We start from the raw sequence: 15,191 nt of genomic DNA on the forward strand, positions 1-15,191 counted from the left end.
GCACGCTGAATGGTTGTTCTTATACTCTTTTCCTTTCTAACCCAGTCTCGTCTTTGTGTGGGGTCGGCCTTGTTTTGGGCTCTTCTGGTAGGTCTTGTGCTTGTTTAGAACTATTTTTCCAGGAGAATCGAGCTTGTTTTAATAGTCCATATCTGGCACCTCCGGAGGCTCGCATGCGCGCGCATGCGCAGTGCCCGCGAGTCCTGCAGCGAAGAGGTTACAGAAGCACCACGCATCACTGGCGGCAGGAGGGGTGGCAGCACCCGTGCCCGGCATGCAGCGAGCAGCACCGAGACCGGCCGAGGCCATGCACCGGCGCGCCTAGAGACCCTGGGCAAGAAAGGCCGCCTTGCAGAGGATAGCATGCCAGTGTGCAACCTTTGGTGCCAGCTGCGAGGTGAGCAGCCCGAGGGTCAGGGCATGGGGAGGGGGAGTGAGGAGGTCAGTGTGTGCCACTGCAGAGTGAACCCGAGGGAAGGTGAGCCATTGGACGAGGGTGTGGGGAGCCCTGGGGAGGAGGGCAGATCAGGCGTAGGAATGTATCCCAGCCTGTGGGGGTGAGGAGCCGGGGGCGTGGGGAAGGTTGGGTGAGGATGTTATTGTAGATGGTGTGTGCTTTGGGTCTGGGTGGAGGTAAGCCATGTGAGGTGGCGAGCTGGAGGTATTCTGGTGGTCATGGGAAGGGAGGGCATGATGAATCGTGAGAGAGAGCCTCTCTCTCACGATTCATCTCTGAGAGGGCGAGGGTCGGAGAGGTGGTCACCGTGCGCCAGGGGTAGGGAGTGGTACAGATCAGCGCTGTATGTTGAGGGAAGAGTGAGTCAGGAGTGCAGGGGCGGTGTTTACTTGTGGCTGAGGGGAGGCATGGTGACTTTTGGAGGTGTAACTTGGGAGGCACGGTCGTATTGGGGGGAAGAGGAGAGCAGGGTACGAGGTGTTAGACGTAATGTTAAGGATTCATTAAAATGATTACAATTACTTATCAACAATCATGAAAACAGAGTATGAAGCTGATACTTTTGATCTAATGAGTGGATCTGCCTGCACAAATCGTTTAAAACATCGAGTGTTCGAATGTACTTGACATTTGGTTATGTCTGTTTATATGGTGTTGAGGCAGACATGAAATGCAAGCACCTATGGATGGACGCCTGGAATAGGATGGCAGTGCCTACCCATGTTAACTCAATCTAATGCCCTTTTGCAGAGACCTTGGTAGGAGACTGGCTTCTTGATCATTTCTTTAATTACATTCCAGTGCTTGTCATGTGACTAGCAGAGAAAACTAGTTTAACTAGTCCTCAGTTTGCAATTGGTGAAGCAGCCTTCTCTGTCCATACTAGAGGCATAGTTACCATTGGTTCAGCAAGTACAGTGGTACTGAGACCCAAAACCCTCAGGGGCCCATTGAACCCTGATCATTGCTATATTTTACTTCCTGAGCAGCAGCCAAAGGGGCCATTTTCCTTGCTTATGCCACGGCCCATGGGGTCGTTGCTACGCTGTGCTAGTGATTCGCACATCTGCTTGAAAGTTGTCTCCTGACTGGATGTTCCTTGCACATTAATTTTGCTTCAGTGAACCTCTAGTGCCTTTTCATAGCCTTAGGACTCACTGTAATGAATCCTTGTTTAATAGGTGCTCTGAAAGCGAGCAGAACTGGTTGCTGGAATATGGCACTATACAAGAAACCTTAATTAAATGTATTGTATTTTGTCTTTTGACAATGTGGTAAAGTGGACGAGTCTTTGGTTACCTGTAGGCTGTCTTCAGGATCAGTTAGTGACGTACTGAGACAGGTCTCTGTGTGCCATGATTTCAAGATAGCTTACTCTCTTCCTGCTAAGGTCACTTCCCAAATAGATCATGAACTATTCTCCAGGCTCTACTGTTCTCAGTGGACTGAGAAAACAGACTTTGTATGCCAAGTCACATGATCTAACCTATAGTTTTATAACACTCTTCAAATAAACCTTCCATATGTGGCTAGTCCTCATAATGTGTCATACATGTAGTGGGAAGGGTAATTACTATCAATCAGTCAGGGTTTGTAAAGCTCAGCTGCTTCACACATAAGGGTCTCGAGGCGGTGTGGGATTCATGCTGCTGGATCATGCTGCTTGTAGGTTGAACAGCGAGGTCTTGTGGTCCTTCCTGAACTGCTGGAGCGATGGTGAGGCTCTGAGGTGCAGGGGGAGGGTTTTCAGGTCTTCACTGCCAGGTGGGAGAAGTAGCGGCCTCCACTGTTTTATCAGCGGCTGCATTGGGTGGCTGCTAGGGAGATGGTTCTGGAACATATTTTCCTGGTAGGTTGGTGGAAATTCACTCGTTCATTAAGGTATGCTGGTCCTTCATTGTGTAGTCCAGGGAAGACATGGCTTGGCAGTTCGGGCTGGACTGTTCCCATGAGGCACAGGGTCAAGGCTGATTTGCATATGGCCATGTCTGAACTGGGGTGGTGTGGTGAGCAAAAAAACGATGGATTTAGGCCCAGATCTCTGTACTGGGGTGAATGTATGACATTGTTCTGTATTCTGTCCATCAACTGTTGTTTTTGCAAGAAAATAAAAATGACACATCAAAATCTTTCAGCAGCCGCCACTGCTGATTGTCTTCTTTTTTTCCCTACCCACTGCTAGCCTCGCCCGCTGCATTGCAAGCAAAATGAAGAGAATTTGAGTACACAAATCTGGTTATTCGAAACGAAAGAGAAAGGGGGCTCAGCAGGCTTTCGTAGTGTCACAGGAAGGAGCAATCCTGAACTTTATCACCCAAGAGAAACCTAAAGATGGAGAATCCTCTGGCCAGAGTACTGCTGATGCACTCGGTAAAACAGGCGCTGATGACCATAAGGAAGAACAAAAAAATGATGATATCCATGAGCAGAATGATACTCATGAGCAGACCAATGAAAATGAACAAGGTGACTCTGAAATTGATACAAACATGCAGCAATTACCAACTCAGGATGAGGATTATTACAAAAGACCCTCAGACAGAGAAACTGAAACATCATTCATCGGTCCATCAACATCTGGCATTCTGAAGGAGGTTCAGAGTTTACAGACGGATGATGCTGGTATTGAAGAGGAAGCCAAAGAGCAAGACCATGTTACAGACCCGTGTTCTGAATATGATTTATGTGATTGGAGGGATCCTACTTTGTGGCCGAACTCTCTTACGGACGCGAACGTGTTTTTCTTGTTGAAAGGGGTCCCTCCAGAGACCCAGATTCTAAAACAAAGTATCCAAGTGATGAGCACTCGTTTTTCTGTTACCATGTTACTGGTCATCTAACGCCTTTTCTGGACGTTTTATTAAAACACCTTCCTGAGCTCCGCCCCGCCTGGACCCCCTCTTCCGGGGCCCCCTACCTGCGCTCCCTGCACAGGGCCACCATGAGCCTAGAGCCGCCCCTGCCGCTGGTCTTTTTATTCGGAGTCACAGTCCAAACTTTCAGTTATTGCCAACTCGAGAACATTTACATCCTCTCCCAGACACGATCTCAAAGACCCTTCCTTGTCCCAGTGGGAAGGTTTGTGAAGTTTGCTGCCTGTGTGCACTGCTGTTCCTAGCCGTCACCTGTGTACTTCCTCCAAAACAAACAGATGCCCACCCGAGGGGCAGCGGATACACCTCTCCAGATGTTATTAGGTTTCTCTCAGCACTCAGAGATTGCTCAATGTCTTACTGCATTGACATAGGGCCTGATTTAGATCTCGGCGGACGGGTTACTCTGTCACAACGATGATTTATACCTCATCAGCCAAAATATAAAAACCATAGACTATTATGGGATTTATATTTCAGCGGATGGGATATCAATCACCGTTGTGATGGCGTAACCCACCCGCTTTAATGAGGCCCTTTGGGCCTATTACGAGTTTGGCGGACAGGGTTACTCCATCACAAACGTGATGGATATCCTGTCCTCCAAATTATAATTCCATATATCCTATGGAACTTGTATTTCGGCGGACTGGATATCCGTCAGGTTTGTGTATCCCATCTGCTAAACTCGTCATCAGGCCGTAAGTGTTTTAGTTCTTCAAGGAGCAAGGTCTCGGAGTGGAATTCTTGCTGGGATGAATACCAACACACATCAGTCACAGGTGTTGATGCCTCACAACGGAGGCACTCTCGGCCTCGAGCACAGCCTCTCGATCAGGTTGTGCCTCAAGTCAGCTTGTTGCACTGAGGAATAAAAAAAGTGATGGCTGGAATCCTTAAATTAATCTCAATCACTGACATTTACACGGGCCGCATCCCAGTCCTTCAGATTTTTGCCCACCATGCCACCTCAGAATACACCGCCCTTTGTCCTGTTCCACCAGGAACAGTCCAAACCAAACTGCCAGACCAAGGCTTCTCCTAACCGGAACACCAGCAACCCAAGACAGTTCCGGCCTGATTGGGCCTCCTTAGCCGGGTGCAGCATGGGTCCAGTGGCACATTGAGCATGGAACCTATTACCCACTGGCAAAACCCTGGCCTTTTCAGGCATTGCGTTGAGGAATACAAAGAGGTGGTGGATGGAATGCTTCAATTCATCTCACCCATTGGTAATTAATTGAAGTTGCATCCATGTGTATTGTTTCCTGCCTTCTACGCTTAGATTAGACCCGTCCACATGAATATATGCCTTGATCCTGCTCCAATAGGAAAGGTCCAGTGCATACCTGCAAGCCATGTCCTCTTCGCACCTGAATTATAAGCAGTAAAACATATTTTAGGCTAAGTATTACCGTAAATTAAACATATACATTTATTTTAAAAGTAGAACAAAATAAAATAGTCTACATCCCTATTAATTTAATTATGAATTAAATATATATTTAATTTGAATATATTTCATTGAAATACGTTTCTGAAGTTTAAATAAAAAAAGAAATCCCCACCTCAAGTAAAAAGTAAGAATATGTATTATGTAGTAATAATTATTAAATATAATGTAATGAATGAACTAAAATCAATGTAATTATATGTGAACAAAAATGAATGACACATTAGTTTATAAAATCATAAAGGGTTTTAAAAAATGTTTAGAGTTCAATATTATAAATGTTTTATTTTTAAATACATTAATTTTAACAATATTCGAAGTCCCTACCACCATTGTTGGCTGTGGGAGGGTTTTGCAGTACCAGTGGTTGGTACTGCAAAATGGGTGGTGCCGGACTTACTCCAGCTCCGAGATGGAGTAATTAACTTTTGTTTTGGGTACCTTTTTGGCTGTTGTAACCTCAGAAATGTGGTTTGTGAATAGCAATGGTCTTACCCTATTGCGGGTTGGTGCATGCCCCACACAAAGCCCTTCCTTACTCCTCCTGAAACTGCTGGCATTTTGCAGTAAGTGTTTTCAGCCGCCCCCTCTGGACCCTCCTATATTTACTACAAAGTAGTAAAACCAGGGTGTGGTGCATTTCCAAAATCTGAAAAGCAGCTGCAAGTGAAATGGTGTTTTAAGATACCTAACTTATAGTCAGAGATATCACCCCTTAGAATTTTGTAAATATACTACAACCATAAATGTTTACCATTTACACATCTTACAGTTTCTATTGTTGTGTGCCAGACCTCACTAACTGGCTAGTCAGGAGATCATGCTAAACACGAAAATTGTCAGTTTGTTTACATTTTTGCTGCCAAAATGTGACCAAGTATGTGTCCTAGGTTGTGTGAGTGTGGAGTTAAATGCTGTGACTCGGTTTCTTATGGTTTTAGCAGGCATCCACTCACTAGACATCAAAGGATATTTCTAATGAACGGAGATTCCAAGACATCTCAGGAACCAAATGATACTAATAACCGTAGACATGTCTGAAAACTAGAGAAAGGTGGATCCATGTTGATGTGGCGTAAAAGAATCCTGTACCTTTAATAGGTGATTTTTCTACAGTCATCCAAATATTTATGATGCCCCGCATGTATGGGTGTGCCTATTGCAAGGAACGGGAATCGGCCAGGACTACGACCCTGTGTGAACACCACATTACCACTGTATTGACTTCACATGATCACTTATTTAGCCTGTTCCTGTAAATTACAATAAGCCCACCCACACATGTGAGGTGCTGCTTTTAGCGATAGAAGTGTGGCTACACTGGGTGGTGCGGTTTTTGCTGTTCACCACATAGTCTAGATATTTCAGTCACAGAAACCTGAGGAAATGATTTCTTTACTTACAATCAATCAAGGTAAGGGGAGAGAGAAGCATGAGGGGGTTCACTTGGATTCTTACTACAATACCAGAAAATAAAGAGGAGTGAACCACACCATTCTAGGAACCAGAGTTTCTTAAAGAGAATTCTTGGAGCCCCTCACCCACTAGTTTCTATCAGTGGTATACATGTAATCCGTTGATATACCTGTAGCGATTGTATCATCATAGGGTCTACTACCTGGGCATTGGGTAGTCCAGGTTGGAATTGCCTCCACCAGGAGGAAGAGATTCTGGGTGCAGAAATATGGTGGGATCTGCAAAGGTAGTTAAATTGACCTCCTATCCCAACAAGAGTGCTGCTTTAATAAAACAGGGATAGGGGTCAGTTTAGAAAAAAAATTGGATTTACTCGGTGTAGATTATTAATCCTGCACATCCCACACCACGGTCTACGACCCCAGCACCCTCCTCGCCATCAACCCTGGATGCCACATCGCCTGCCAGGAGCAACCTCTGTTCCGGACCGGACATCGACATCACCATCAGTGACGGCTACTAAATCACCTGCAAGGGCCACTCCAACTGTCCAGGAGGCATTGCCATCACCTACAGAAGCACACTCCGACTGACCAAGCACTCCACTGACCCAACGCTGTCCATGGAACACCTCAACAACCAGATCCGGACCAACCCCAAGCCCATCCTCTGCGGCACCCTCATCTACAGGCACCCCTGGCCATGGATCCCCATTCTCTGATACCATTGTAGACCTCATTGCACCCCAGGCTCTCCCATCCACTAACGACATCCTACTCGGTGAACTCAAGTTCCACCGGGTTAACCCCAGTGACCAGAAATCCACCCCCTCCTGGGGAAGGTCCCCTACATCAGACGTGGCAAACCACATAGCAGGACACACGGTCGAGCACGTATCCTCCGCCAGCGGGAACTTCAACACTGATGTAGCTCAGATTTAATCTGGATTCAGGCATTGCTTTATTTTTGTGTTTCAGACAGACTGCATTTTAAAATGGCACTTTGGTGCATGCAAATTGAAAAACATGAACGAGGCCTGCAAATGAAATCATGTAAAACCATGCTTAATTAATTAATCATGGATGTTTAATGTGTTTAGTTTAGATTTAACCTCACTATAGAATGTACATTCATTTAGAAAATGTGCTTTGCACTTTCTGAATTGACGTGTTTTTGCACTGTAGAAAAAATTGTGATTTCAGTTTCCTTTAGAAGTTTCCTTTAGCCTTGAAGATAATAATTGAATATGTGCTCTCTCCTCCCAGCTTCGTTTCCTTGTAATCTACACCCCCTGTTAGCGTCTCAAGAGACCCTGGCTTTGTTGCATATTTAGACAATGCATATTCAGTTCATAACACATCTCTTTATAATGTGTATTAATTAATCAACCATGTACCAACACTACAAATGGGGCAAACACATTTTGCATGAAAAGCTATCTAGAATATTAGAGCATGTTGCTATGAGCATGTATTAATTATTTGTGCTTTGAAAATTTGCACTGGTGCATGTTTATGCTACGTTGTACATTGCATATTTTGAATGTGGTGCACAAATAATGGAAAAGCTGCTTTAAACTAATAGCTTTTGCTAGGTAATAACTAATACCGGGTATTAGAATGGTGGAGGTAAACATAATGGGTCTTAATTCATAAATGAATATTCTTTTGTGTTTGTTTTACTTTTGGGCCCACCATAAAATGGCTGCCTAGGAATCCAGCATGGCTGAGAATTGTTAGCAGTGTGCTGAATGAGAGACGCATGCGCAGAAGATTGTGCCAGCTGCATGCACTGCCAAGTGCCTCAAGTGAAGACACATGGGTCAAGGCAAAAATGAACTGTACACTCCTGTCATCATTCCAATGTACCAGTGTTCGTGGGAGAGTGTCATCCCTGCGTGCGATGTGAAAGCGAGAAGGAAATGGGCTGATACATTTTTCTGTTTAAATGTTGCAATATTTGTAAAATTATTGATGGTGAAACATATGACTGTATTAAGCCTTAACGCTTCCTTTGTTACAACTGGTACGAGTTGGATTTGCAATGAAAACAGGATGATGATGATTGTGAGAAGTTGGCCTGATATATGCTGTCCACTAATTATAGTCGGCACCTTGTACCAGTCCAAACAACCCCATATGGTGAATAGGTTTAAAGACAACCTTTATTGAAAACTATCCTAGTGGTAGCTATGGAAAGCAGCCTTCAGGCTAAGTCTTGAAGGACTGTAAAGCAGCTTGTTTTACCAGTCTATAATCTCTTGAATGACCAAATGAAAGGACAACCACACCAGGTATATATTTAAAATATATGTATGAGACTGGAGTTTGAAGTACTTAAGTTACAAGTTAGCAATCAACAATAATAGCACAAATACACGTTTGGGCCCTAAGGACGTACCAAACCATATACCAAAAAAGTGGTATAAGAACCACAACTGAACTAGACACGAGGCCTAGAGCCTGTAGAATCGCAGAGACCCCAAGGACCCACCCAAGGTAGTGACACAGGGGACCCACGGGGTCGTGTGCAGTGTGTGAACACAGCCGCGAGTTCCCATTAGCTTCAATGGGCAATGTCGAGGTTGAAAATTTAAAGATTAGGGTCACTTAGAAATGAGTAAGGACCAAACCATTTTGGGCTTAGGAAGTTCTAGGGCTAGCACCCACGGGAACACCAGAGTACTCGTGTTACCTTACCCAGGGAAGCCGGGTGCATAGGTGTCTTTTGGTGTCGGGTCGCGTCGTCGATTTTAATGGAAGCTGACGAAGAAGTGCTGCTGCCGTGAAGAGGAGAAGTGTGCGAAGCGATCCAAACCTCGATCTAGGATGGAAGGAACCTGAAAGCAGAGGGGACAGAGTCTGGGTCACTTACCAGTGACCAAGGGCACGATAGACCAATACCCACAGATGTCGGGTGCTTCAGGTGAGTTGACGGGTATCTTGACTCTTCAGCCACGAGGTCCACGAGGTGCCGGTGACAACCAGGAGCTGGATTCGAGCTGTCCCATGAAGTTTGTCGAGTGCTGCAGTGTCGGCGACCAGATTGGACCCAACAAGTCACTTGGAATCAGAGAAAGGACGGCGGTGCAGACCAGCAAGGTCTGGGGGACTAACCCAGTGAGAGTAAGTCAGGGTACCTCTGGAGCAACCAGGAAAGCCCAAACAGAAGAGGAGTTGCCTTCGTGGGGACCTACTAGCCAATGGGCTAGTGATCACGAAGGAGCCTCGAGCGGTCGCACTGGAAACTGGCCCACGGGTCTCTCGTGGAGTGGAGACCAGAAATCTTCGGAGATGCTCAAGGCTGGGGCTACTCGGAGCCCAATGCACAACTTCGAGGAAAACCAGGAAGATGATGTTGCTGCAAAAGATCACGGTGTCCACGTCACCCACGATAGCCACGGGCCTCAGCTTTGCTGTGCACTCAGGGTAGCCTCTGGGAAGTCTGGAAATCCACCTCTGGTGATGCAAAGACTTCGGCATCCGGCGGGAGCTTCAGCGATGCAGACGGGTCAGTTGCTTCTTTGGTGCTGGCCAAGCAGGGGAGACACTCCTTGACCCCAAGGGAGATTTCTTCAGTCTTCTAAGCAAAGTAGAACGTCGAAGGTCCAGGATACATATTGCAGAGTTTCGTCCAGGGTAATCTAAAGTCGCAAAGACTGGGTTCCCATACTTATACTAAGTTTGAGGGCTAGACATACTCTAGGGACCCACCTATGGGAGGGTTTGGAAAGAGGGGTGGTTACACCCATTTCTTTTGTCCAGTTTCGCACCAGAGCAGGGGGACGTAGCCCCTGCAACTGGTTTGAATTGGACTATGCACAGGGACACCAAGTTTGCCCCCAGTACAGGACTTCAAAGCAGCAGAGAGTGCTCCCGCCCAGCCCCAATACACATCTGCCTGTCGTAAACCTATTGTCCAGGCCTCTCCTGCCGGAGTTTCGGTCAGCAGCAGGAGGCCAGACCCGTGTCTGTGGCAGAGGCATCCATTTTGTGATGCCAGGGTTGTAGAAAGTCCTACCGGGTTAGACCAGTGTGAACATGTCTCTCCCTCTAGAAGGGTGGAATGCTACCCCCGTGGCCAGAACTGGCAGGAGGGGTAGCATTCCAAAGTGTTTGACACCAAACACGACATGTTTCTGTGCAGCCATCCCAAAGTTAGCATTTACTGCGAGGTTATAATGCACTTAAGAGTATATGGTCAGGCTGCACCACAAACAGCATCAGAGGAGGTACTCTGAATGTTGCAGAGGGGCTCTGCTCATGCAGGGGCACCCTCTCACATAAAAACCAAGCACTCTTCTATCAGGATTATTAAGGCCTGCCATAGGAGTGCCTTATAGGTTTTATATGTGTGTGCAATGGTAGTGATATAGGTAGCCTATATCACTGTAAGGGGTGCACGCACCACCTTACCCAGGCTGCAGTAGCAGACCTGTGGTGTCATTTTGGAGTGCTTCTCAGGGGTGGCATAAAACATGCTTCAGCCCCTGGTAGGCCTCTGAGGTACCTACGCCCTAGGTACATAGTATACCATATACTAGGGGCCTATAGGGCACTCCAGAATCCAATTAGAAATGTACCTAATGTACATGGAAACCATTTTAGAGAGGAAGCAGCTAGGCTGGGGTCCTGATTAGCAGGGCCACTGCCAGACTAAGGTCGAAAAACAGTGAAACGCCAGCAAAAAGTAGGGGGTAGCCATGTGAAGCAGATCCTGCTCAACCCCTCCCCCCCCCCAACGCAGGGACATTAAACTAACCTTGATCAGTTGAGTCTTCATGTTCTAAGTGGAAATACCTAGAGAGTCCATCTGCATTGGCATGGTTACTCCCAGGTCTATGTTCCACTGTAAAGTCCATCCCCTGTAGGGAAATGGACCACCTAAGCAGTTTGGGGTTTTCACCCTTCATTTGCTTTAGCCATAAGAGGGGCTTATGGTCTGTCTGAACAAGGAAGTGAGTACCAAACAAGTATGGCCTCAACTTCTTCAGAGCCCCACCACAGCAAAGGCCTCCCTCTCAATGGCTGACCAACATTTCTCTCTAGGGGTCAGCCTTCTGCTTATGAAAGCTACTGGCTGATCCTGACCTTCATCATTCAATTGTGACAGTACAGCCCCTAGCCCCAATTCAGATGCATTTGTTTGGACAATGAACTTCTTGGAGTAGTCAGGACTCTGCAGAATGGGAGCAGTGCACATGGCCTGCTTCAGGTAAAAAAAATGCCTTTTGACAGCCAGCTGTCCACTGAACCTTTTTGGGCATCTTTTTAGAAGTTAAGTCATTCAGGGGGGTCACTATTGATCCATACCCCTTGACAAATCTCCTTTAATACCCAGCCTGGCCCAAGAAGGCTCTCACCTTAGTCTGGGTAGTTGGAGCAACCCAATCCATGATGGTCTGGATTTTGCGCTGTAGTGGTAGAACCCGGCCTCCACCCATAAGGTGGCCCAGGTACACAACCTGACTCTGCCCTATCTGGCACTTAGTAGCCTTGATAGTTAGGCCTACTTTTTGCAGGGCCTCCAAAACATTCCTCAGGTGGACCAGGTGATCCTCCAAGGTGGAGCTAAAGACAGCAATATCATCTAGATATGCTGCACTATAGTCTTCCAGACCTGTAAGGACTTGATTCACCAACCTTTGGAAAGTGGCAGGTGCAACCTTCAAACCAAAGGGCATTACCACAAATTGATAGCGCCCACTAGGGGTAGAAAATGCTGTCTTTGGCTTTGCATCATCAGCTAGTCTGATCTGTCAGTAGCCAGTTGTCAGGTCAAATGTGCTTATAATCTTGGCTGAGGCCAAAGTATCTATTAGCTCATCTGCCCTGGGGATGGGATGGACTGGCTTGTAGTCAGAGAAAACATATGTCTGAACTGGCTGAGAAGGTTTCTGCAGTAAGTTTGCTGCTGGGCAGTGAGGCTGCCTGCCAAGGGAACACCATCAACTGACCCATAATCAGGTTCTGAGAAAGCAGGACAGGGAGTGGGTCACTCTCTTCTTCCTGCCCTTCATCAGTAGCCATAAGCAAGCCCATGTCCACCCTGTCAACATATGGTTTAAGTCTGTTGACATAAAGTACCCTGTGGGGACTCCTAGGGGTTCCAAGGTCTACCAAGTAGGTAATCTCCCCTTTCTGTTCAACAATTATATGGGGGCCACTCCATTTGTCCTGGAGGGCTGCTGGGGCCACAGGCTCCAACACCCACACTTTCTGTCCTGGCTGGTAAACAGTCAGTACAGCCTTTTCGTCATGCCAGGCTTTTTGCTGTTCCTGGCTAGCCTCAAGGTTTTTGGTTGCCTTTTTCATATACTCAGCCATCCTGGAGCGGAGACCAAGTACATAGTCCACTGTGTCCTGTTTGGGGGGCTTGAGAGGTAACTCCCATCCTTCCTTAACCAGACATAATGGACCCCTGACACGGTGACCAAACAAAAGTTCAAAAGGACTGTAGCCAACCCCCTTTTGAGGCACCTCCCTGTATGCAAATAAAAGGCAGGGCAAGAGTATGTCCCATCTTCGCCTAAGCTTTTCTGGGAGTCCTTTAATCATGCCCTTTTAGGTTTTGTTGAATCTTTCAACTAAACCATTGAATTGTGGTTGATAGGGTGGGGTGAACTTGTAGTTCACTCCACACTCCTTCCACATAGCAGTCAAGTAACTAGACATGAAGTTTGCATCCCTGTCAGATAATACCTCCTTAGGAAAGCCTACTCTTGAGAATACACTCAAGAGAGCTCTTGCCACCACAGGTGCTGTGGTGGTCCTTATGGGAATTGCCTCTGGGGACCTGGTGGCATGATCCACCACCACCAGGATAAATCTGTGCCCAGATACTGTTTGGGGATCCATGGGACCAACAATGTCAATACCTACCCTTTCAAAGGGCACCCCCACCACAGGTAGTGGTATCGGGGGGCCTTTGTAGTGACAACTGCCTTGCCACTGGCTTGGAAGGTCACCCAGGAGGGACAAAACTCCTTAGTGTCTTCAGACATGTGGGGCCAGTGAAAGTGAGGGACAATTCTGTCCCAAGTCTTGTTCTGGCCCAGGTGTCCTGCTAGGGGAATATCATGAGCTAGTATCAATAGGAAGCCCCTAAACTTCAGAGGTATAACCAACCTCCTGGATGCACCAGGCTTGGGGTCTCTACTCTCTGAGTAAAGGAGTCCATCATCCCAATACATTTTATGGGTGCCACTAGCATTCCCAGCAGCCTCATCAGCAGCTTGCTTTCTGATGGGCAGGTTTTCTGCTCCTGGCTCAGATCAGACCTGGAAGGGCCCCCTGTCCCCAAGAACTCAACCTGGTCAGGTTCAAACTCCTCTGGGACAGTTCCTTCTACAGGATCAAGATCATCTCCCTGAGGAGACTGATCAGCATTCTGAGTCAGGTGGGAAGGCTCTGCCTTAACCCTACAGCTCCTCCTCTTGTGAGGCACCTGGTCCATCCTTCCAAGATCCAGGGCCTGTCCAGCTTTAGACATTTTTTCCTGTGACCTAGTCACAGCAAAGACATGAGCAGGGATCCCTAACATTTCTGCATGTGTCCTGAGCTCCACTTCAGCCCAAGCTAAAATCTCTAGATCATTGCCAAGCAAGCACTGTACTGGTAAGTCTGCACTTACCACAACCTTCTTAAGGCCAGTTACCCCTCCCCAGGAGAAGTTAACAACAGCCAGAGAATGGTCTGTTCTGACATTGCTAGCATTGGTCACTTGGTACATTTCACCAAGTATAATCTACCCAGGATCCACAAGATCTTTTGTCACCATGGTGACACTTGCTCCTGTGTCCCTGAATGCCCAAGCCTCTACTCCATTTATCAAAGGCTGTTATCTGTATTTGCCCAGATTACTGGGACTCACAAAGGGGGACATATCCATGCCCCCATCACGGACACGCACAGCCTGAGTTGGAACTCTGACTAGGCCAGAGTCCATCTCAGAACCCAGGGTCAACCCTACTACACCCTTATTTTGGACATTGCCACCACCTATTGTAGCTGCTCTAGGGGGAACAGTTGCCTTAGGGGCAATGGTGGCTGTAGTAGATTCTATTGACTTGGTGCAGTCACTGGTCCAGTGAGTATTCTGTTTACAGATTTTGCACCAAGGTTTCTTTTGGCCTTTTCCCTTGTTAGACTGTGACTCCCCATTGGAAGTAGATTTCTGGGGCCCTTGAGAAGAATTCTGGTCTTTACCCTTGTCCCCACCCTTGTCAAGTTCTTAGAATCCTGCTTCTTTGGGTCACCTCCTTGGTTCTGTACCTTCCGCCTCACCCTGGTTCTGACCCATTTGTCTGCCTTCTTTCCCAATTCTTGGGGAGAGGTCAGATCAGAGTCTACCAGGTACTGGTGCAACAGCTGATTTTGACAGTTATTAAGAATCTGCTCCCTCATTATCAGATTGTACAATCCTATGAAGTCACACACTTTACTGCCCAATAACCAACCTTCCAGAGCCTTAGCAGCACAGTCAACAAAATCAACCCAGTCTTGATTTTGTGGTTTTTGGGTATCTCTGAACTCTAAACTGTATTGCTCAGTGGTTAGGCCAAACCCATCTATCAGTGAACATTTCAAGACCTGGTAATCATCAGCATCCGCTTCTCTTACAGTGCGAAGCTTATCTCTACCTTTGTCTGCAAGGGAGAGCCTTAAGATTTCTGTCCACTGACCTTGAGGGACCTTCTGTACTTTACAGGCCCTCTCCAAGGCAGTTATCCATTTACAATCTTACTTAGGTTTCTATGGTCATAAGACCTCTCCCTATCTCTAGGGAAATTGCTGCCACCAAGGGACTCTAGTCCATCCTTTTTACTAGCTCTGTAGAGCTATAGAGCTTCCCTATCTAGGCCCATCTGCTGCTTTCTGAGGTTGAGCTTATCTTGCTCTTACTTCAGCAGTCTCTCTCTCCTCTCCTGGGAGGTTTCCCTCCCTCTATAAGAAACAGAGGTCCCTACAGATGAGGTAGACTGGACAGACCC

The sequence above is a fragment of the Triturus cristatus genome, chromosome 4_1, assembly GCF_964204655.1.
Source record: "Triturus cristatus chromosome 4_1, aTriCri1.1, whole genome shotgun sequence".
NCBI classification, from domain to species: Eukaryota; Metazoa; Chordata; class Amphibia; order Caudata; family Salamandridae; genus Triturus; species Triturus cristatus.